Below are 22462 nucleotides of genomic sequence, written 5' to 3'. Positions count from 1 at the left end.
AGAACAAGTTTTACTATTAAGTCTCATGATACAACTCTTTGTGGAGAGAGGTCCTGCATGGGAAGTTAGTGCACAGTGACTCTTGTTGTTTATTTAACAAATAACACTCTTATATATAACATCAGTGATCACCCAGGGCTCTTGACATGAGCTGCCTCAGCTATGGAAGTCTTTTGGATGCAGTAGCTCGACAAGGCTATAAGAAAAGTGGAAATTCTCTCCTCCCTTCAGAGAAAAGTTCCTCTTTCTTTGGTGGCCACTTCTTTCCACTGGGGTCTCAGCCACAGGGGTCCTTTATATAGGACATTTTCTTCCCAGAGCATGTTGGCTTTCCATGCCTGAAATGCTTGCCCTGGGCTTTCCAGCCAGAATGAAATGCCTTAAAAGCTAATTCTGAGGTTGGAGTGTTAACTAAAGTGATTGTCATTCCATGAGTCTGCTGTATGGACTGCTTCCCGTGTTGTAACCTTCATTACTTTTTAATTCTGTCTATTCTTGTTTCCAAACACTTAGTCCTATTAATATGATCACTCTAACTCTTGATTGTATCTAGTTGCTCATTTTACCACTTCTTCCTATCCATCTGATCTTTGTAACACTTAAGCTGCTATTTTTATCATCCAGTTTAAGGGATTTGGGGGTCTTATGACTAGTTGTTAGATTGTACCCTTAGAAGTATGTACAAATGTATGCAGGACTGTACTGCTTTGCAGTTGCAAACTTCATAGGTTTCACAATTACAACTTTAGAATCTTGGTAATTCTTCCCACTGTGCCTTACCTCCCACTCTCACTCCCACCCTCTTCCTCTTCCCTTTCTTATTCTCGCTCTTATTCTTTACTAAGATCTATTTTAAATTAACTTTATACATATATGATCAACTGTTGTTTACCATGCATGCAACTCTATGTTAAGTATAGCATTTGATGAATCACATGAAAAGAAAAAGATAAGGAAAATATTATAAAGGAAAAGATAAACAGAAATACAGAATAAGAAGCTGTTCCTCAACAGACAAGAGAAGGGCTGTTCATTGCTTCTCAGAGTGTCAATTTTGTTTCTACACGTTGTCTTTTATGTGCTCTATTAGTTATCACATGTCAGGGAGAACATTTAGAATTTGTCCCCTTGGGACTGGCTTATTTCAATAAGTATTATGTTTTCCAATTTCATCCATTTTATTGGGAATGACCAGACTTCATTTTTTACTGCTGTATAGTATTCCATGGTGTATATATATACATATATATATGTGTGTGTGTGTGTGTGCGTGTATATATATATATATATATACCCCGTAATTTCTATCCAGTCATCAGTTGATGGGCATTTGGGTTGATACCATGTCTTTACTATTGTGAATTGAGCTGTGATAAACATGGAGGTACAGATAGCTTTCTGATATGCTGACTTCATTTCTTTTGGGTAGATTCCCAGGAGTAGAATGGCTGGGTCATATGGAAGGTCTATCTTCAGACCTCAGAGGTATCTCCACACTGTCTTCCACAATGGCTTTACCAGTTTACATTCCCACCAACAGTGGATAGGGTGCCTTTTCCCCCACATCCTTGCCAGAATCTGTTGTTTGTTGATTTGTGTATGAAAGCCATTCTAATGGGGTGAGGTGAAACCTCATTGTGGTTTTGATTTCCACTTCTCTGGTGGCTGGTGATCCTGAGCATTTTTTCACATGTCTGTTGGGCATTTGGATTTTCTCTTTTGAAAAATTTCTGTTTAGACTTTTGCCCATTTCTTAACTAGATTATTTTGTTGTTGTTATTTAATCTCTTTCTATATTTGGGTTATTAAACTTTTATCAGTTGTATAGTTTGCAATTTTTTTTCCCATTCTGTCAGTTGTCTGTTCACTTTGCTGATGGTTTCTTTTGCACTGCAGAAGCTTTTCAGTTTTATGTAATCCCATTTTCGATTTTGGCTTTGATTGCCTGTGCCTCTGGGGTCTTTGCCAAGGACTGTTATTATCTATGCCAATGTCTTGTAGGATTTCCCCAACGTTCTCTAATAATTTGATATTGTCAGGTCATAGATTTAGGTCTATAAGCAATTTTGATTGGATTTTAGTGAAAGGTGTCAGTTAAAGGTCTGGCTTGAAACTTCTGCTTGTGGTCACCCAGCTTTCCTGGCACGATCTGTTGAAGAGACTGTCCTTGCTCCAGGGGTTGATTTTAGCTGATTTTTCAAAGATAAATTGGTTGTAGATGATTGGATTGATTTTGGGTGTTTCTATTCTGTTCAATTGGTCTATCCATCTGTTTTTGTACCAGTACCAGGCTGTTTTGATTATAACTGCCCCGTAGTATGTCTTGAAATCTGGTATTGTGATGCCTCTGGCTTTGATTTTGTTGTATAAGATTGCTTTAGCTATTCGGGGTCTCCTGTGTTTCCATATGAATTTCAATATCATCTTTTCTATATCTGAGAAGAATGTCTTTGGTAGTTTGATTGGTACCACATTGAATCTGCAAATTGCTTTTGGTAGTATGGATATTTTGGTAATATTGATTCTTCCAAGCTATGAACATGGAAGATTTTCCCATTTTTTTTTTGTATCTTCCTCTATTTCTTTCCTTAACGTTTTGTAATTCTCATTGTAGAGATCTTTGACATCATTGGTTAAATTTATTCCAAAGTATTTGATTTTTTGTAGCTATTGTGAATGGGATTGATTTAGAAGCCCTTTCTCAGCTGTGGCATTGTCTGCATAAGCAAAGATTGTTGATTTTAGTGTGTTGATTTTGTTTTCTGTTACCTTTCCAAATTCTTCTGAGTTGCAATGGTTTCTAAGTGGACTATTTTGAATCCCCTATATATAGAATCATGTCATCTGCAAATAAGAATAATTTGACTTACTCCTTCCCAAATTGTACCCCCTTGATTTCTTTGTCTTGTCTAATAGCTTGGGTTAGAACTTCCAGGACTATATAAAAAACCAATGGTGAGAGTGGGCATCCCTGTCTAGTTCCAGATCTCAGTGGAAATGCTTCAAACTTTTCCCTGTTCAATAGTATGTTGGCCGTGGGTTTGTCATAAATTGCCTTGATTATGTTGAGAAATGTTCCTTTATTCCCTATTTGCTTAAAGTTTTCACTATGAAAAGGGTGTTGTATTTTGTCAAACACTTTCTCTATTTGAGAAATTGAGATAATCATATGGTTTCTAATCTTCAATTTTTGTTAATGTGATGTATCACATTGATTGATTTATGAATGTTGAACCATCCCTGCATACCAGGAATAAATCTCATTTGGTCTGGGTGGATGATCTCTTTGATGTGTTGTTGGATTCAATTGGCTAATATTTTGTTGAGGATTTTACATCTATGTTCATCAGAGAGATTGGTTTGCAGTTCTCTTTCTCCGTCACACCTTTTTCAGGCTTAGGAATTATGGCGATGTTGGCTTCCTAGAAAGAATTTGGGAGGATTCCTTCCATTTCAATAGTTTTGATAGTTTTGAATAGCTTGAGAAGATTCATGTTAGTTCTTCTTTATATGTTTGGTAGAATTCAGTGGTGAAGTTATCCAGTCTTGGACTTCTCTTTGTTGGGAGGGTATTCATTACTGGTTCAAGATCTGTCTTGGTTATTGATCTATTTATGTTTTCTATGTCTTCATGACTCAATTTAGGTAGGTCACATCTGACCAGGAATCTAGGTTTCCCATTTTGTACAAATACAGCTTTTTGTAGTAATTTCTGATGATTCTTTTTTTTTCATTTCTGTGGTGTCTGTTACATTTCTTTTTACATCTCTGGTTCTATAAATTTGGATCTTCTCTCTCCTTTTTTTGGTTATTTGGGCTAATGTGTGTGAATTCTTTTTATTTTTGTTTTTGAAAAATCAGCTCTTCATTGGTTTCAATTTTGTGGATTTCTCCTCTAATTTTAATTATTTCTTTTCTCCTACAAGTTTGGTGTTGGGTTTGCTGTTGTTTTTCTAGGTCCTTGAGATGCATTGAGAGCTCATCTATTTGTAGTCTTTCCAGTTTCTTGATGTAGGCTCTAATTGCTATAAACTTTCTTCTTAACACTGCTTTTGCTGTATCCCATAAGTTTTGCTATGTTGTATTGTCATCTTCATTTGTTTCCATAAATTTTTTGATTTCTCTTTTGATTTCTTTGATGATCCACTTTTCATTAAGGAGCATGTTGTTCAGTCTCCATGTGTTTGCATCTGTTCTAGGGATTCCTGAGTTGTTGATTACCAACTTCATTCCATTGTCATCAGAGAATATGCATGGTATGATTTTGATTTTTTTTTTTTTGAATTTGCTGAGACTTGCTTTATGGCCTAGAATGTGGTCAATTCTAGAGAAAGTTCCATGCGGTGAGAAAAATGTGAATTCTTTGACTGTAGGGTAGAAAGCTCTGTAGATATCTGTTAGGTCCATTTGGTCTATAGTGTCAATTAACTCTGCTGCTTGCTTGCTGATTTTCTGTCTGGTTGATCTGTCCATTGCTGAAAGTAGGGTACTGAAGTCCCCAATTACTATGTATTTAAGTCTATGTCTCCTTTTAAATCCATTAACATTTCTTTTAAATAGCCTGGTACCCGGTAATTAGGTGCATATACATTTACAATAGTCACCTCTTCCTGTTGAATTGATCTGTTAATCATTATACAGTGCCTTCTTTGTCTCTTAATAATTTTTGTGTTAAAGTCTATTTTGTCTGATATTTGGATGGCTACACCAGCTCTTTTTGGGTCTGTATTTGCATGGGTTATCTTTTTCCACCCTTCACTTTCAGACTGTGTATATCTGTGTTGGTGAGATGTGTTTCTTGTAGGCAGCAAACAGGTGGGTCTTGCTTTTTAATCCATTCAGCTAGTCTGTATTTTTTAACTGGAGAGTTGAGGCCATTTATATTCAAGGTGACTATTGATAATTAATGACTTGGTCCTGCCATTTTCCCATAAATATTCCTATTGTTTACTTTGGATTTCTTTTGTACTTCTACTGGGAAATCTTCTGCCTTCACATTCTTTCATAGTGATGACCATGTTTCTGTGTTTCTGTATGTAGCACATCCTTGAGCATCTTTTGTAGGGATGGGTGGATGGTTACAAATTCTTTCAATTTCTGTTTGTTATGGAAGATCTTTATTTCACCTCCATTCATACATGAGAGCTTTGCAAGGTATAGTATTCTGGGTTGACAGTTCTTGTCTCTAAAGTTCGGATATATCTTGCCATTCTCTCCTATCCTGTAGGGTTTCTGATGAAACATCAGCTGTGAGTCTAATTAAAGAATCTCTGAATGTGGTCTGGCATTTCTCTCATGCACATTTTAGAATTTTTTTTTATGTTTTACTGTGGAAAGTATGACTACAATGTATTGTGAAAATATTTCTGGTCATGTCTACTGGGAGTTCTATTTGCTTCTTGTACTTGGTTGTCCCTTTCTTTCTCCAAATTGGGGAAGTTTTCTATCATTATTTCATTAAGAAGGCCTTCTAATCCTTTCTGTCTTTCCACAGCTTCAGGAACTCCCAGCACCATATATTAGGTCGTTTGATAGTATCTTGTAGATCTCCAACAGCATTTTTTTGTATTCTAACTTCTTCTCTTTTTTTTTGTTCTGACTGTAAAATTTCCAGAAATTTGTCTTCTAGTTCTGATATTCTTTCTTGTCTCATATACTCTGTTGCTAAAACTTTCCACTGCATTTTTATTTCATCTATAGAGTTCTTCATTTCTAGTATTTCATTCTATTTACTGCATTTTTATTTCATCTATAGAGTTCTTCATTTCTAGTATTTCATTCTATTTATCTTTAATATCTCAATTTCAATTTTGTGGGAAAATTTTTCATTTATTTTTTTGAATTTGCTTTTGGTTGCTTCAAAGTAGTCTGATTATTAACTTTCTGAATTCCATTTCTAGCATATATTCAATCTTTTCATCTTCACTTTCTACTATTGAAGTGTTGCAAAGTTCCTTTGGGGGAGCTCATGGTGTCTTCCTTATTCTTATTTTTTTCTTTGATTTTCAGCATTTGTGTGGCTTAGTGGGATGAGTATACTTTCAGTGAGTACCAGGAGGCATGTGGTGGGTTTGGCCGGTTATTTTTTTCAGTATTCCAGTATAGAGTAAGTATCCAAAGTTAGGCCCCTGTGGCGCTTTATAGCTCTCCTATGGATGTCTGTAGAGGAGGGTGTTCACCTCTATTGTTGTGACTAGTCTTTCTCCTCATGCTGCAGGAGGCACTGGTCTTAACTCTGGTGTTTTCAACACTATTTGGGACTGATTAATGAACTATACCTTTGTTCTGTGGCCATTTTCCTGTGAGCATGGTTCCCTCCATTGTGAGCTGCCAAAGGTCTGTGGGTCTTGGGCATGTGCACAGAGCCCCCGCTTACTGGGCTTGCTTCTGAATGGTGGTGGGCTGACAGGAGCTTTCTATAGGCACGGCTTCCCCTTGCCATATGGCTTGCATGGAGGGGGAAGGTATTCTGAATTATTGTGTTCCTCACTGGGTAGAGGGTAAAGTGACCCTCGCTATTGCTGGTTGCAGGCACAGGAGGCAGGGGTAGCTGCCATCTGCTTGGTCCAAAATTAGAGGAAAAAAAAGAAAAAACAACAACAACAACAAAATTCAAACCAGCAGAATGGCTTCTTCAGGAAGCTGCTGGTCCCTGCAGGGTGGAGGGAGAGGAAGAGAGGAGGGAGGGGGAGGGGAGGGAGGGAGGGAGAGAGAGGGGCACCACTTCCCTATCTGTTCATGTATTCCTTGTGCTTGTGTAACTTCAGAAGCAGTTTGCAGAGCAATCCCTCCTGCTGCTATCTGCAGCTCCTCGAATCTGTGAATTCCCCACCACCACCTGGTCGCTGGGGCTGGCGATTTCCTTCTCACTCTTTCAGCACAGACCTGGGCTGTCTCTGCCACTCTCGCTGGGTTTTCTGCTATGAATGCCCCATGACTTTATCTCAGGAATGCAGTTTCAACCCTTTTTACACACGAATTGTGCCTCGTGTGAGTCCAACCATCCTGTTGCTATCCTGCTGTCTTGGACGAAATCCACAAATGCTCTGCTGCACTTGGTGGTTTTGCAGAGTGTTTCAGAGCACAGGTTTGGGGATTGGACAGGACTTATTTCTGCTTCTCTGCTTATTTTGTGATGTTGGGCAAGTTACTTAATTTCTTTCAGTTTCTTCTTGGAGCTGCTTTACTGACTACCTACTCACCACCATCCTCAACCCTGCCACTGGATTGATAGTTTCTGATGATAGTCTTATTTCATGAGTGAGCTAAAAGGTAGAAGAAAAATGTACTATATCTGAACTTGCTGGGTTTCAAGGAGCAAATTTATAGCTAGGAGTCAAAAAGAATCATAAAAAATATTCTGAAAATCAAGTAGTCCCACTTTCCTAAGCTGTTTTGAATTGTGAAGGCAAAAGAGAAAAGTGGATCCTCCCTGGTGCCAAATCTCCATTGTAAGTCCTCGGACCCTGCGTTTCTCCTGGCTGCCTTGCTTCCCAGTATCATGGAGCTCCAGGAAGCCTCTAAAGGACACAGGGAAAGTCCATCACATTTCCTACAGAAATTTTTGCTTAATAAGGTTTGAGGCATTTGACCTTCCAGAGGTCTTAGGGGAAAGAATAAGAGAGGGTGAACTCCCTCCCAGAATAAGAGAGATGCAGAATGAGTCCTCTCATTGGCCTTAACTGGCATTCCGTGAACCCCTAACCAAGACGGGGTAGGCAAGAGTGTTGGGGTTCCAATAATAAAACAAGAGAAGGGACATGAACTATAGAGTAGCTATTGCTTCAACTTTACTCCTCACTATATTGTGTCCAGGCAATCACCATTAAGAATGAGGACTTGCTAAACAAGAGGTCTTGAACTTTTTATCCTCCTGAGAAGATGCTGATCTCTCTCCCCAGAAACTGAAATACAAAGAAATTGTTGCTAAACTATGATCCCAAGATAAAAGCACAACATAAAGTCAGAACAAGAATGGAATTAGCAGGTACTGAAGTAGGTTTAGCATAACAGTTGGATATTGATTTAAGTATTTTTAAAGATTTATTTATTTATTTGAAATAACCACACAGAGAGGAAGACAGAAAGAAAAAAGGAGATCTTCCAATTACTGGTTCACTCCCCAAATGGTCCCAATAGCTGTGGCTGGGCCAGGTTGCAGTCAGGAGCCAGGAATGCCACGTGGGTCTCCTACATAGGAGGTAGGGGTCCAAGTACTTAGGCCACCCTTCACTGCCTTCCCAGCTGCGTCAGCAGGAAGCTAGTTTGGATGCAGAGCAACTGGGTCTCCAACTGCCACTCCGACAGGTGAAGCTAGTATCCCAGCTTAATTCACTGCACTACAACATTAGCCCCTGATTTAAGACTACTAAGAATAAATGGGCAGCACACTGGATTAAGAATGGTTATTATCTATGGTGCTGAATCTCCCACCGGCATCCAGTTTGGGTTTGGGTGGAAGTTGGAACCCTGGAGATGAGGAAGGAAACTGACTTTTACAGTGCCCCCTAATGCACCCGCCTGTATAGAATGGTAGTAGGACGCTGCACCTTACCAATCTGATGGGGCGCTATTCCTCGGGGCCCCCAGCCTAAGCGGCCACTGCTGGGCTGGCTCACTCTGGCTTTTCAAGGACCCCTGTGCTGCTCCCAACAGGACTTCTGTTCCACCTGAGTCCAGAAGAGGCCACGATGGCAGACCCCATGCAGGTGGGAGACAGAAGTATCTTAGTGGCTTCTGATCTAGGTATAATTGAATTGTGGGAGCTGGATGAGAATGAGACATTTACTAACAGCAAGTTCTGGAAGTATGAGCATGATGAGATTGTGTCTATACTCAAGTGTCCTAAGCTCTGGCACACAGGTGGTCAGTGGTGGCCAAGACTTCTGCATCAAGGTTTGGAACCTTACTCTGCAGATGGTACAGACTTCATGGTGAGTTCACGCAGGGCAGGGCAGATCACCTGTGTTGCTGCATCTCCCCACAAGGGATTTGGGCCTCTTTCATGTAGTGATGACAATAGTATTTGACTATGGGATCCCCGCTGGTCCAAGTCAGCATCACAGATGGGCTCCAGTGCAGCTGGCTGCCTTCCTACTTCACTGACTTGGCATCCTCAGCAAAGTGCATTCTGTCTTTGGTGACGAGAATACCACTGTATCTCTTATGGACACCAAGAGTACAAGCTGTGCCCTCAGTTCAGCTTTGCACTCTCAGTGTGTCACTGGGCTGGTGTTCTCCCCACACAGTGCATCCTTCCCAGCCTTGAAGGCTGAACACAGAGACTTTGTGAGAGATGCTACTTGGCCCCCTCTCAATCACTACCCCCTTACCATAGTGGGAGGGGACCATCAGGTCATCCACCATATTGTGCCCACAGAGCTGCTCCCAGCCTCCAGATCAGAGAGTGTTGCTGAGTAGGCTGTATTTCAGGCAGAAAGCAAATCTGCTCCCCAGCTCTGCCCCTTCGGTATGTGCAACAACCCAGAACCTCATACAGGAGGTCCAAACACTAGATCTGTGAGGTTAATTGGTAACTGTCTCTCTGCCTGAGAGACACTGGATTATGGGAGCCTGAGGTCACAGAGAGGAAAACCTTGGAAACAGATACATAAGTGTGTCTAGGTGTGTGTGCAGATCTGTAGTTTTTGGTGGTGGGAGGAAAAAAAAAATTCCATCCCACATCTTCCCAAGCACTGTCCCCAATCTCTGCTCCCCCACTCCAGATGTTTAGTGCTTTCTAGCTGTCTCGGGGAAACTGGCTGTGTTTAGGATTGGTTTGCGATGTGGGCATCCCTGGATTCTTGGAAGCAACTCTTACCCTCCTCCTAGGGATAACAGCAACATTATTTTTTTCTTTTGAGTTTTATTTACTATTATCATGGGAAATGCTTCTATTTACAAATCTCCAGCCCAGCCACTCTGAGGAAAAGGTAGCACACACCACAGTTGTACACAAACTCACTGCCATGAAACTGGATCAGAAAGCAACTTTTTGGCTGAAAACATAGACTGGTGCATGTGTGAAGACTGTTCCAACACTACCCCACCCCTCTCACTCCCTAATGGTTTGTATATAAGAGATGAGTGTTATTCTATCACAGATTCCATGGAGAAAATTTGGAAATGATGGAGGCTTAAAGACATTTCAGTTACATTTGGGAAACTGGCATACACTGTTACAGAGAAATCCTAGCTTCTTTTCCCACACAAAAACAACCCTAGATTTGACCACTCCTGCCTCTAGACCCACTTCTATGGGTGTAGGGAGTCTAAATGCTGTTTATGTGGACTCCTGAGGTTTTTAAATCAAGCATCAGAGAATTAAAAGTGCTTCTTTATGAAATAAAGAGTGTAGACATTATTAAAAAAAAAGAATAGTTATTATCTCTCAATCCAAAGCATTTTAATCCATCTTTAGAGGCACACTTATTTCTAAACTTACACCCCAGGAAAAATCTATCACAACTCTTGACAATGCACAACCCCAAATCTTCATCGTTGATCTCCTTTGAGCATCAAAATGCTCAAAGTGACATAGAGAACATCCCACAAACAATCTAATGAACTAATGCTGATGGGAAAGCAGAGACCAACAGTGTCCAAGACCCCTTCTCCTTGGTGAAAAGAGAACCCTGTCAATGTCACCATTAACAATTCCTTTCTTTGGGCATCAAGGTGAGGGTCTACACACTCACTCACTCACTTATTCAGACACAGTATTTTTTCCTAAGGGCCTTTTTCTATGCCAGGATCTGGATTTAGCAATGGCCAACAAGACTTGATAGATAACAGATAAGACACTGACATAGTTAAGAAAAAAAAAGGCAAATTTTTGAGACAGACTCATGAAACCTGAATCTCCATATGTCCAGCAACGATTCTGTGTTGTAGAAGTAAGTTTCTCTGTTCTGTGTATAATATTGTTGCCTTCACACTATCCCAAAGCACCTTCAAGCCAAGGTCTATGTGTTGTGTGTGTGCCACAAGCGGTCTTGATGATGTCACTGGATTCTCGGTAAATAGTTGCTTGGAGATGTGCCAAGAAGTCTTTCCCCAAGCATAGGGATGTTCTATAAGACCCCCTCTGGAGGCTGCAATATAGTCCTCTCTTTAGACCCAAACCTGTACCTCCTAGAACTAACTCACTGCTCCATGTGTCTTCCCAGGCCCTGAGCATCAACTCTACCGTGTGTCCCCAGCCCTGCCCACATCTCCAGCTTCTGGCAATAGGAGCAAGAGAGAAACAGCCATGTTTGTCTTCCTTTTCTCATTCTGAGCTGCACAAGGAAGCTACAAAGGCCACCCTTCATATCACTCGATGAGGCGGATCACTGGCTTCCCACAGTGAAGGGTCAGGTCAGGACAATGCCAGACTCTGGTGTTTTTTTGTTTTGTTTTGTTTTGTTTTGTTTTGTTTTGTTTTTTCTTTAACAGGCAGAGTGGACAGTGAGGGAGAGAGACAGAGAGAAAGGTCTTCCTTTTGCCGTTGGTTCCTCCTCCAATGGCCGCCACGGCCGGCACACTGCGCTGATCCGAAGGCAGGAGCCAGGTGCTTATCCTGGGCTCCTATGGGGTACAGGGCCCAAGCACTTGGGCCATCCTCCACTGCACTCCCGGGCCATAGCAGAGAGCTGGCCTGGAAGAGGGGCAACCAGGACAGAATCCGGCGCCCTGACCGGGACTAGAACCCGGTGTGCCGGCGCCACTAGGTGGAGGATTAGCCTATTGAGCTGCGGCGCCGACCTCTGGTGCTTTTTAAAATAAATACTAGGGGTCAGCTCTGTGGTACAGTCATAGTAGGCCAAGCCTCTTCCTGTAGCACCAGGATCCCATATAGGCATCAGATCATGTCCCAGCTGCTCCTCTTCTAAAGTAGCTCTCTGCTATGACCTGGGAAACTAATGGAAGATGACCCAAGCGCTTGGGCCCCTGCACTCACATGGAAGGCCCTGAGGAAGTTCCTGTCTCCTGGCTTTGGATCGGCCCAGCTCTGGTGGTCGCAGCCATTTGGGGAATAAAACAGCAGATTAAAGACCTTTCTTTCTGTCTCTCCTCTCTGTCTATAACTCTGCCTTTCAAATAAATAAATAAAATAAAATAAAATAAATGCTGAAATTCCAAGAGAATATTTAACATGTTTGACTGTGATAAATGCGCACACAAATTCAAGAAACAACCCATGTCATTTCTATATGCAATAAACTCTAAAAGTTCCTATTTGCTTCCACTTCATTTTTTAAGATTTATTTTTTATTTATTTGAAAGTTAGAGTTACAGAGAGAAAGGTAGAGCCAGAGAGAGAGAAAGACAGAGAGACAGAGACAGAGAGAGGTCTACCATCCTCTGGTTCACTACCCAAAGGACTGCAACTGCCAGAGATGAATTGATCTGAAGCCAGAAGCCAGGAGCTTCTTCTGGGTCTCCCATATGGGTACAGGGGCCCAAGGACTTGGGCCATCCTCCGCTGCTTTCCCAGGCACAATAGCAGGAAGCTGGATCATAAGTGGAGTAGCTGGGCCTCGAATCACATGCCCATATGGGATACCACCGCTGCAGGCCAGGACTTTAACCCGTTGCACCACAGCGCCCACCCCTCCACTTCATTTTTAAAATCTAATTTTCTTTCTTCTAAATTGCTTCTTACCCCAGTAAATGATTATGACCTGCAGTTTTAAAATCATTGCATAGGGCTGGGCTATCCCATACTATTACTTAGCATTCACTAAGAATGTGACTAGTATGAAATGAGATTCGTTAGTTTCAAAATAATGGCAGAGTTTTAAAATAATAGCTAGAAATACAGTAAAGTTAAATCTGTCAATGACTTTTTATGTTGATTTCATGTGGAAGCAATAATAGTTTGGATATACTGAGGTAAGTAAAATACATTCTAAAAATAAAATGATATTTAGTGTAAATTACTGGAATCGCCAAATTAATAAAGCAAAAACATGATTCCACTAATAATATAGTTTCCAGCTTTATTTTTTAAAGGCTTATTTATTTGTTTGAAAGGCAGAGTTACAGAGAGAGAGAGAGAGAAAGCAAGATCCTCCATCCACTGGTTCACTCCCCAAATGGCCACAATTGCTGGAGCTGGGCCAATCCGAAGCCAAGAGCCAGGAGCTTCCTTTGGGTCTCCAGCATGAGTGCAGGGACCCAAGGACTTGGGCCATCTTCTGTTTCTTTCCCAGGCACATTAGAAGGGAGCTGGATCAGAAGTGGAGCAGACAAGACTCAAACCGGTGTCCATATGGGATGCCAGTGCCACAGGCAGTGGCTTTACCTGCTATGCTACATGCTGGCCCCTCTGGCTTTATTTTTAAGAAAAAAAAAAATCCAGTCTCTACTTTCAGGCACCAATACCATAGTATTAGTTCTGGAGAACCTCGGGAATGAGAGGAACAATGTCTAATGATTGTTCCTTAAAAATCAAGTCTGTAGGAAAAACAGCACCCGGTATTCACAATTGTGTGATACGGACTCAGCTCCAGCACCAAAAAAAAGAGACATGCTGGCCTGTGCCAGATTTGTTTCCGCTACTGTCACCACATAGAAATAACAGCTCACAGAGGGGTTGGCATTAGGTGCAGCAGTTGAGACGCTGCATGTGGTACCCGCATTCCACATCTGAGTGTCTGAGGTCAGTCCCTGATCCACTTTGATTCCACCTTCCTACTAATGTGCATCTTGGGACAGCAAGTGATGGCTCAAGTAGCTGGGTCCCCATCACCCATGTGAGAGACCCAGACTGAGTTTGAAGCTCCCAGTGGGTATCTGGGGAATAAACTAGCAAATAGGATACTTTTCTCCCTCCCTCCCTCCCTCTCTCCCTATCTCCCTCCCTCCTCCCTCTCTAACTCTCTCTCTGCCCCTCAAAAAAAATTCACATTTATATAGTGCTCTCTAAGTACCATATAATACAATGAGTTTTACACACTTCATTTCATTGAATCCTTAATTTAAAAAAACTCTATGGGGGCCAGCACTGTGGCATAATGGGTAAAGCTGCCACCTGCAGTGCCAGCATCCCATAAGGGCGCCAGTTTGAGTCCCAGCTGCTCCGCTTCCCATCTAACTCTCTGCTGTGGCCTGGGAAAACAGTAGAAGATGGCCCAAGCCCTTGGGTCCCTGCACCTACGTGGGAGACCCGGAAGAATCTCCTGGCTCCTGGCTTTAGATCGGTGCAGCTCTGGCTGTTGTGGCCAATTGGGGAGTGAGCCAGTGGATGGAAGACCTCTCTCTCTCTCTCTCTCACTCTGCCTCTGCCTCTCCTTCTCTATCTGTGTAACTCTGATTAAATAAATATTTAAAACAACTCTATCATTCAGTTATTATTACTCTTTTTCACAAATGAAGAGACTCAGTTTAGCATTGAAATGTGTGTAGATGACAAAGCTGGGATTAAAATCAACATCTGTCAGAATCCAGAATCCAGAGTTTACTATAGTTAACTGCCATATTGTATATTAGTACTGTTTCTTAGAAAGTGTAGGAAAAAGGTCTTCCTTTTTCCGTTGGTTCACCCCGCAATGGCCACTGTGGCCGGTGCACCGCGCTGATCCGAAGGCAGGAGCCGGGTGCTTCTCCTGGTCTCCCATGGGATGCAGGTCCAAAGGACTTGGGCCATCCTCCACTGCACTCCCGGGCCACAGCAGAGAGCTGGACTGGAAGAGGAGCAACTGGGACAGAATCCGGCGCCCCGACTGGGACTAGAACCCGGTGTGCCGGCTCCACAGACAGAGGATTAGCCTATTGAGTCTTGATTATGGTTATTACAAATGTCATTGCAGTTAATGAAAATGGTCATAATTAATTTTCGCTACTACTCAAAAAACCAGCATACATTTATACATAATTTATATTTATCATACATTCTAACATTATACTAACTTTTTCAATAACTGCATGAGGTAGGTTCTGTTTCTGTCTTACAAGTGGGAAACAGACACAAAGAGCTTAAGGCTTAAATCTGTTCTCTTTACATCAATAAATATTTTAGAAATTGGGACCAGCATTGTGGGGTAGTGGGTAAAGCCACTGCCTATGATGGTAGCAATCCATGTGGGTACTGGTTCCAGACCAGGCTGCTCCATTTCCCATCCAGTTCCCTGCTAATGTACCTGGGAAAGAAGTGGAGGATGGCCCAAGTGCTTGGGTCTCTGCACCCACATGGGAGACCTGGAAGAAACTGGCTCCTGGTTTTGGCCTGGCCCAGCCCAGCCATTGCAGCCACTTGGGAAGTGAACCAGCAGATGGAATGGCTCTCTCCGCACCCCCCCCACTCTGTAACTCTTTCAAATAAGCAAAAAAATAACAATTAGGGGCCTGCACTGTGGCACAGCAGGATAAAGCCCTGGCCTGCAGTGCATATGGGTGCCAGTTTGAGTCTGGCTGTTCTATTTCCTCTCCAGCTCCATGATAATATGCTGGGAAAGCAGTGGAGGATGGCCCAAGTCCTTGGGCCCCTGCACCCAATGTGGGAGACCCAGAAGAAGCTCCTGGTTCCTGGCTTCCAATCGGCTGAGCTCAGCTCAGCTCCAGCCACTGCGTTCAATTGGGAGTGAACCAGTGAACCAGAGATAGAAGATTTTTCTCTCTCCGTCTCTGCCTCTCTCTGTAACTCTGACTTTCAAATAAATAAAATAAATTTTTAAAATTAACAATTAAAAAAATGAAATTATCATCTAAACTATGGTACCAACAAATTCCATTTTTATATTTATGCAACCTACTAGGAGAGTCATTTTTAAATTCCTTTCTACAACCCTTGGCTTCATGATATGTACTGAATAATCATGGAAGTATCAAAATACTTCAATGTGTGACCTCATGAATGCTTCATTTTTAGATTCATTCAATAATTTGTACATGTATGCAACATATATATTTATATATTCAATAATTTGTACATGTATGCAACATATTAAGTTTTTGGTCTCCAAATTTATTTTTAAAACTTTAGGGAAGAACAAACTTGGAAATGATGCAATGATTTTGCTAAATACAAGATAATTTTGTAAAATGAACACTGATGAACAAAAACATGAAATCTTCAGATATATTTAAAAACAAAAAGACTTGTACAAATGTCTGCCAACTTGCCAAAGTCAGGCAGGCCCTGCACTTCCTTGACCCTGGCATTGAGGGCTTCCTTAGATTTTGTGTCCTAGGCATGTCACTTGCTTTTCACTAAGCCCACCCTGAGACAGAGCCAGAACTTAAATTCAGTTTTCTTAATTATGCAGGCTATACTAATTTCCATCACTTCATAAGACCATGGTGCGCCTGATCCACTGGAAAAGACTGACACTGTGGCTCAACAAGGAGTAAAGACGCGCAAACACAATCACAGCCAGAATTCCAAGACTCTTGGCGAGACTCAGCTTCTTCTTGGGCCTCTAGACTGGGAGCCTCCTGGAGGTAGCAACCACCAACCATTTATCTCTGTACCTTCTGCTTGGCCTTGGGCCTGACACACAGAGGTTGTGGAATACTTTCGGAATCACGAATGAATGATCATCAACCAGTCAACACTACTTGGAGTCATTTACTGTCTTCTTCCCCTGGTGCTTCTCTTTTGAGTTGGCCTCAGTGCTAAGATTACTAACTCCCACCCAGCCCCATTCCAGGCAGAATATGGGACGCAAGCCCCAGCAGCTGAAGCTGCCTCCCCAGGTTCTCTCTCTGGTTCCCAGGTCTCTGCCCCTTGATGACTCAGCTCCTCACCCCAAGATGCTTCCCTCTGTCCCCTTGGAGGTGGCTTGGAGTTCCTGCAACTACAGAAGGAAGCCATTCACCTTGCTCCCCTATCCTAGATTATTCTCTGGGAAAACTGGGCCCTCTTCATCTGAGTGCAGGAGGTAGCACTCCTTTGGATAATATCAAGATTCAATTTTATATAAAGAAGGGTTTCTTTTATTTCTTATTTCTATTTTAGGGAGAAAAAGAAGCAAGATGTATCCCAGTTTTTGGCATTAAAAGTGGAATTGTGCCAACTTTCTGTGTTTACTGCTGCCATGCTCTGCTAGTCCAAGTAGTAGAGAAACAAGCGGCCTGTGTTTCCAGAGGCTTTTCTAAAACAGGAAAATGTCAGTGATTTGGATAATTGAGTGTCTAGGTTAAAATTTACCTGTGCCACATCTTTGAATAAAAAGGGGTTTGATTAAATAATATCAGCAGAGTAAACAGAATAATAAAGTAGAATTTCTGTTTGATTTAATAAAATAACTGTCTTTATGAATTGCATATATGAGTAACATCCATTGTGATTCAACTCAATTTACTTCTTAAAACATATCCCACAGGACCCTCTACTAATCAGTAAACACTTATTTGTCTGGTTTGGGTGTATAACTGGCTTTCTCGCTTTTTTAATTCTTTTATTTTTATTAATATAAAGAGAACAGATTTCCTGTATTTCATAGACATAGTTCTAAGAAGATAACCGTACTAATTCGGATGACAGTCTTCCTCTTGCCAGAGGTTCAGCAGGGTTTACCTGGGAAAGCATCCCCTAGAAGAATCTACTGGAAGGTGACTTCTCAGGACCAATGCTGGCCTAAGAAAGGTGAAGAATCTCTCTCGTTGTCCTGGATGATAGTGGCAGGTGCACTGCAGGCTGTGGGGTATATACGGAAAAGTCTTTGGATGCAATTCCAAAGCAGATGAATCTCCACTTGGTTTTGCAATTGTCAGTAGCCTTGAGATTTTTCAGCAGGCTGCTTTACATGATAAAATTTTTAGAAGAGGTGAATAAATTGGCCTGTGAAGCAATAACTCCATCTGTGCCCAAGCATCTTGGAAGGAGCAGTTCTGAGTGCAGAGTGACTGCATTTTCAGAGGCTTCCAGGATGAGGCCTTGCTGAAAGGGGATGTTGACAGACAGTGAGCAGAGGAGGTCTGACGAAGGCCCTCTCCCTTCCTGGCCCAAGGAACATCTGCCAACTGTGTGTGGGCACTGAGTTCCCTCACAAAACGAGTCTGGGCTGGGAGCTGAGAGCATCTCCAGATGCTACCTGAACAACACTGGCTCAAAATGGAAATATCTTCCTAACAAGACATCCCACTTCACGGATGAGGCCAACGGAATGCTGGTAACACTGGGGAGGTGAGCACACAGCTGCAAGAATCCCTCTCTGCTTGCCACGTTCTGGCCCTGAGTGTTTGTGGAGGAGACATCAACACTGAGCATCAATGTCAGTAACCCATTTTATTTCTCAGTAGAAGCTGTGCTATGACTTTCCAAATGACTAACCTGTGAGTGCCTTGTGGACCCCCCCTCTTCTCTCCTCTCATCTCGTATCTCTGTCTGTACTTGTCTCTATCTATGTACCTCTCTCTCTCTCTCTCTCTCTCTCACACACACACACACCCCTGTATTGTTCAGTCCTCCAGGATCATACCTACCACAATGGTGTCTGCACCTGCTGAGATATTAAGGGCCCCATTGTTCTCTGCCAGAGACTTCCTGTCACTCCCAATAGAACTGAAAGCTCTTTGCCACACACTCCGCCACCTTTCCCAAGGCCTCACACTCGCTCCATCATCAGTGAACCCCTGGAAATGACATCACTTCCGGGTAGGAAGCAGTGCACAGCAGAGATGCCTCATTTCCTCTCAGCTCCACTGTCTTCTTTCCCATACCCCTCCGGGCCCCTGGGGAGCCCCGAGTCATCACAGTTGGGTGTGTGATTAGACCCAAGTCCTTCTCTATTTCCTCAGCTGCAAACCAAAGGATTTACAATTTCTAAGAATTGCTTCTGGCTTAACTCCGAGGGTTTATATAATTCCAGGCTCTTCAAATGTCACCTGGTGAGTCCCTTTGGCAACAGTTTCATAATTTCTTTTCATTTACAACTTTTGAATGGATACTTACAATTAAACTTTTCTCATCTCATTAGCCCTTGTGGCTTCTTGTCACCATCTTTATTATCCAAGCTCTTTTTTGCCTCTGGGAAAATAAGCAGCCAGTGCAATCCTGTGATGCTCTAGGTCAGCTCCTCTGTCTCACTCACCTCACCATTTACTCTTTTATAAGTATTTTTCATTTTATTTCAAAGGTAGAGATATAGACATACAGAGAGCCACTGCTTCGGTCCCCCAAATGCCCACAACGGCCAGGCTGAAGCCAGACGCCTGGAACTCAATCTAGGTCTCTCCTGTAGTGGCAAGGATCGAAGCACTTGCGCCATCCCCTGCTACCTCCCAGAATGGGCAACAGCAGGAAGCAGGAACCTGAAGCAGAACTGAGACTCAGCAGCACCCCGAGATGCCCTTCCTCCACTTGTTCACAGTGATTCGTTTAGAATCCCCTTCTTCCTGGCCCCGGCATGAATGCCTGACTCTATGAAAGCCCTCTTCTCCTTCTACTTCTACCCATCTTTTCTGAGATATCCCCCTGCCCCACCTATTGACCCTGAGAGATGAAGGCTCAGAGCTCTTTGCCTGCTAAACAACCTTGCATTTGCAAGTTTCACTGTTATTGCTGCTGTCTAGTTCTGTCTGTGATTGTCTGTTATTTACAGATTCCCTTCTCTTTCCTCTGCACATACCACCTACTTGTCTCCTTCCCCAACATGCCCCTCATGGTCCCCCTCCAGACTCTAGAATATTATATGTCAAGATGAACACAGGGGCAGGCATTGTGGTACAGTTGAGCCACTGCTGAGAATGCAGCTATCCCATATCAAACCAGTAGGCAGCAGATAATGGCTCAGTGCTTGGTTCTCTACTACCTGTGTGGGAGACTGAGATGAAGTCTCTGGTTCCTGGCTGTGACCTAGCCCAGCCCTTCCTGTTGTAGGCATTTGGGGAGTGAACCAGTGGATGGATCTCTCTGTGTGTCTGTCTGTCTGTCTATCTATCTATCTTTGTCTCTTCCTCTGTATTGCTCTGCTTTGCAAGAAAATTAGAATAAATAAATAAACATTAAAATACTCATTGTCATTTCACCTGGTAAAGCAAAGTGCCAAATTTTTTAAAAAGAGGGTGAACACAGCCAGGTTTTAGTTTTTTTACTCAGCTACTACCCAAACATGGACTCTCCAGTTATAACTTCATCCCAATCACACTCTGCAAATAGCATTTTTTTTCTTTCTAGTTGGAGAGTCAGTTAGAACTCCATCAACCCAGCCAAGAAGGCCTGGTGTCTTCCAAAGAAAAATAACACCTTCCCAGACACATCTCCTCTCTTGTCTACCCAGGTCATTGAGATACTCTATTCAGTCATTTTTGTAAAAGATTTATTTTATTTATTTGAAAGGCAGAGTTACAGAGAAAGAGGGAGAGACACACACACACACACAGAGAGCCCCCATCTGCTGGTTTACTCCCCAAATGGCTGTCAACAGCAGGGGCTGGTCCAGGCCAAAGTCAGGATCCAGGAACTTCATCCAGATCTCTGATGTGAATGACAGGGGCCCAGTTTCTTGGGCCACCTTCTACTGCTTTCTCGTGCACATTAGCAGGGAGCTAGGTCAGAAGTGGAGCAGCAGGGGCTCAAACTGGCATCTCGGCCCCGTACACAGCAGCAACACCAACCCACTGCAGGCAGTATTACAGCCATCCAGTCACCTCCAGAGCCTTCCTCTCATGTGCCCGTGCTTCCTAGACTTTCCCCACACGGGGAGGGCACACAGATGGGAAGCGTGTATTTAGCTGACTGAATGTGTGGCCATCTGGGCCATGCTCCTTCCTCCACACACAGGTTTCTCAGATTGCTCATTTCCTCTGCCTTCCAAGCTCTTAGCTTCAAACTCGTGCTCTGCATGCATGACTGGTTCCTTGTCCTCCCCCATCCCCATTCTGTTCTCACTACCTACTGTAATAATATTTGTGAACTACAAGTTACCCCACTAGGATTTAAACTAAACAGTACCAATTCTTTTGCCTTTTCACTATTATCTTCCTTCTTGGATTCTCTCCAAACAGCCCGCCTCCCTTCTGAGTTACAAGGCTGAGAAAGAGGTTCTGTTTGTGTGGGCAAACCATTAGGTTTCATCTACTCAGATGGAGCTTCTGGGGGTGCCTTCTTGCTCTCGGAGGATTGCCTCAATTTCCATCAGTCAGAATGCAGTATTACCTGGAGAGGAGTCACTTCTTTGCACTGGGCCCATTGCAGCAGAACGTGGACACTGACTGACCCTTTATCAAGTGTGTTTCTTAGGTCTGTGACACTTGAAATCTGCCTCTTTACACTCAAGGGGGAGACTCATTGGCAAGAAGATGATGATCCAGGATCCTAGTGTGGTTTCTGCACTTCCCTGGGAGGCTTAGCATCCTCTTCTGTTTACCCAGGTCTTTTAAAAATTACTATTATTATTAAACACCTAGGATTGTAGGGTTCATGAGTGGCATGATAGGAAGGCTTAAGCTCAAGTTGTCTGAGTTGCTTTTGGAAAAGGATCAAAACCGAGGCTGAAGCTCCTTCCCTCCTGACTCACAAGGCCATTGTTATTGTATTTAGCTTTGGATAAACTCTCCTATGGAAGGTGACTGTTCACAGCAGTTCATTTGAAACATGCAGGCTTAGATCTGACTTCATGTGTGAGCGCAGGCCTGTCATCATGCATTCCAGGTCACTCTCTGAAATGAATTTGTCTTTCCTCAATGTTTCTCAGAGCCGGGGAGCAGACATTCCTTCGGCTCTGCATTAATCCAATTACCAAACACCTGCAGACATGCAATAACAGTTCGGGTGCCAAGAGCCTTAGAAATGGTTTTATAGCCGTATGTAATCTGCTGTCCTGCTATCAGGAGTCATGTTACACACCTGCCAAGACCCAAGCCAAGAAAATAACACTCACGGCTCTCACTCCCAGCAGGAATGTTCGGTGCACATTACAGAGACAACGTGACAGGAGTTTTAGCTTGATGGCCACTGACCCAGTTAAACATATCGAACTTAGGAATTGTATTCAAAGTCACTTTAGTGCTTAAATTTTGTCAAGAAAATAATGATAAAACAGGGGTTTTTTTCTTCTAATAACACTTAAGGCAACATCCACAAGAAAAAAAAAAATGAGCATGATGATGACAGCCAATGCTCTGGGTTGCAGAAGGTGTCAGAGGTGGTTTCCTACCTGAGGATCACCAGTATGCCCTGTGACCACAAGGATCCTTAGACCCAGAAAGTGAACCTATCTCACCTACTCAAACCAACTCATTGCATCATTGCTAAATAGTTAAGTGATTAAGAAACCCAAGACCCTTGGACTTTATTTTTTTTTTTAAGATTTATTTATTTATTTGAGAGGCAGAGTTATGGGAAGAGAGAGAGACAGAGAGAGAGAGAGAGAAGAAGAAAGAGAAGAAGAAAGAGGAGGAGGAGGAGGAGGATGCATGCCCCAGATTTTTAGATCTTTAGGAAGTCCAAGAAGGACTGGCTCTGTGGCTGAGTGGGTTAAGCGGCCACCTGTGATGCTGACATCCCATATGAACATCAGTTTGAGTCCCAGCT

At 42.7% G+C, this 22462-nt stretch overlaps 1 long non-coding RNA gene and 1 pseudogene across 1 annotated transcript in view; one reads left to right on the top strand and one right to left on the bottom strand.

Annotated features, from left to right (window-relative positions):
• The window catches only part of LOC138848831 (uncharacterized), a 51074-nt gene that overhangs the window by 16279 nt on the left and 12333 nt on the right, over positions 1-22462 (bottom strand). The window lies entirely within an intron of this gene.
• LOC100357980 (methylosome protein WDR77 pseudogene) lies at positions 6934-9420 on the top strand (annotated as a pseudogene).

Source organism: Oryctolagus cuniculus, chromosome 2 (assembly GCF_964237555.1).
Source record: "Oryctolagus cuniculus chromosome 2, mOryCun1.1, whole genome shotgun sequence".
NCBI classification, from domain to species: domain Eukaryota; kingdom Metazoa; phylum Chordata; class Mammalia; order Lagomorpha; family Leporidae; genus Oryctolagus; species Oryctolagus cuniculus.
The sequence above is the reverse complement of the archived record's forward strand: the minus strand, read 5'-3'. Positions and strand labels throughout refer to the sequence as shown.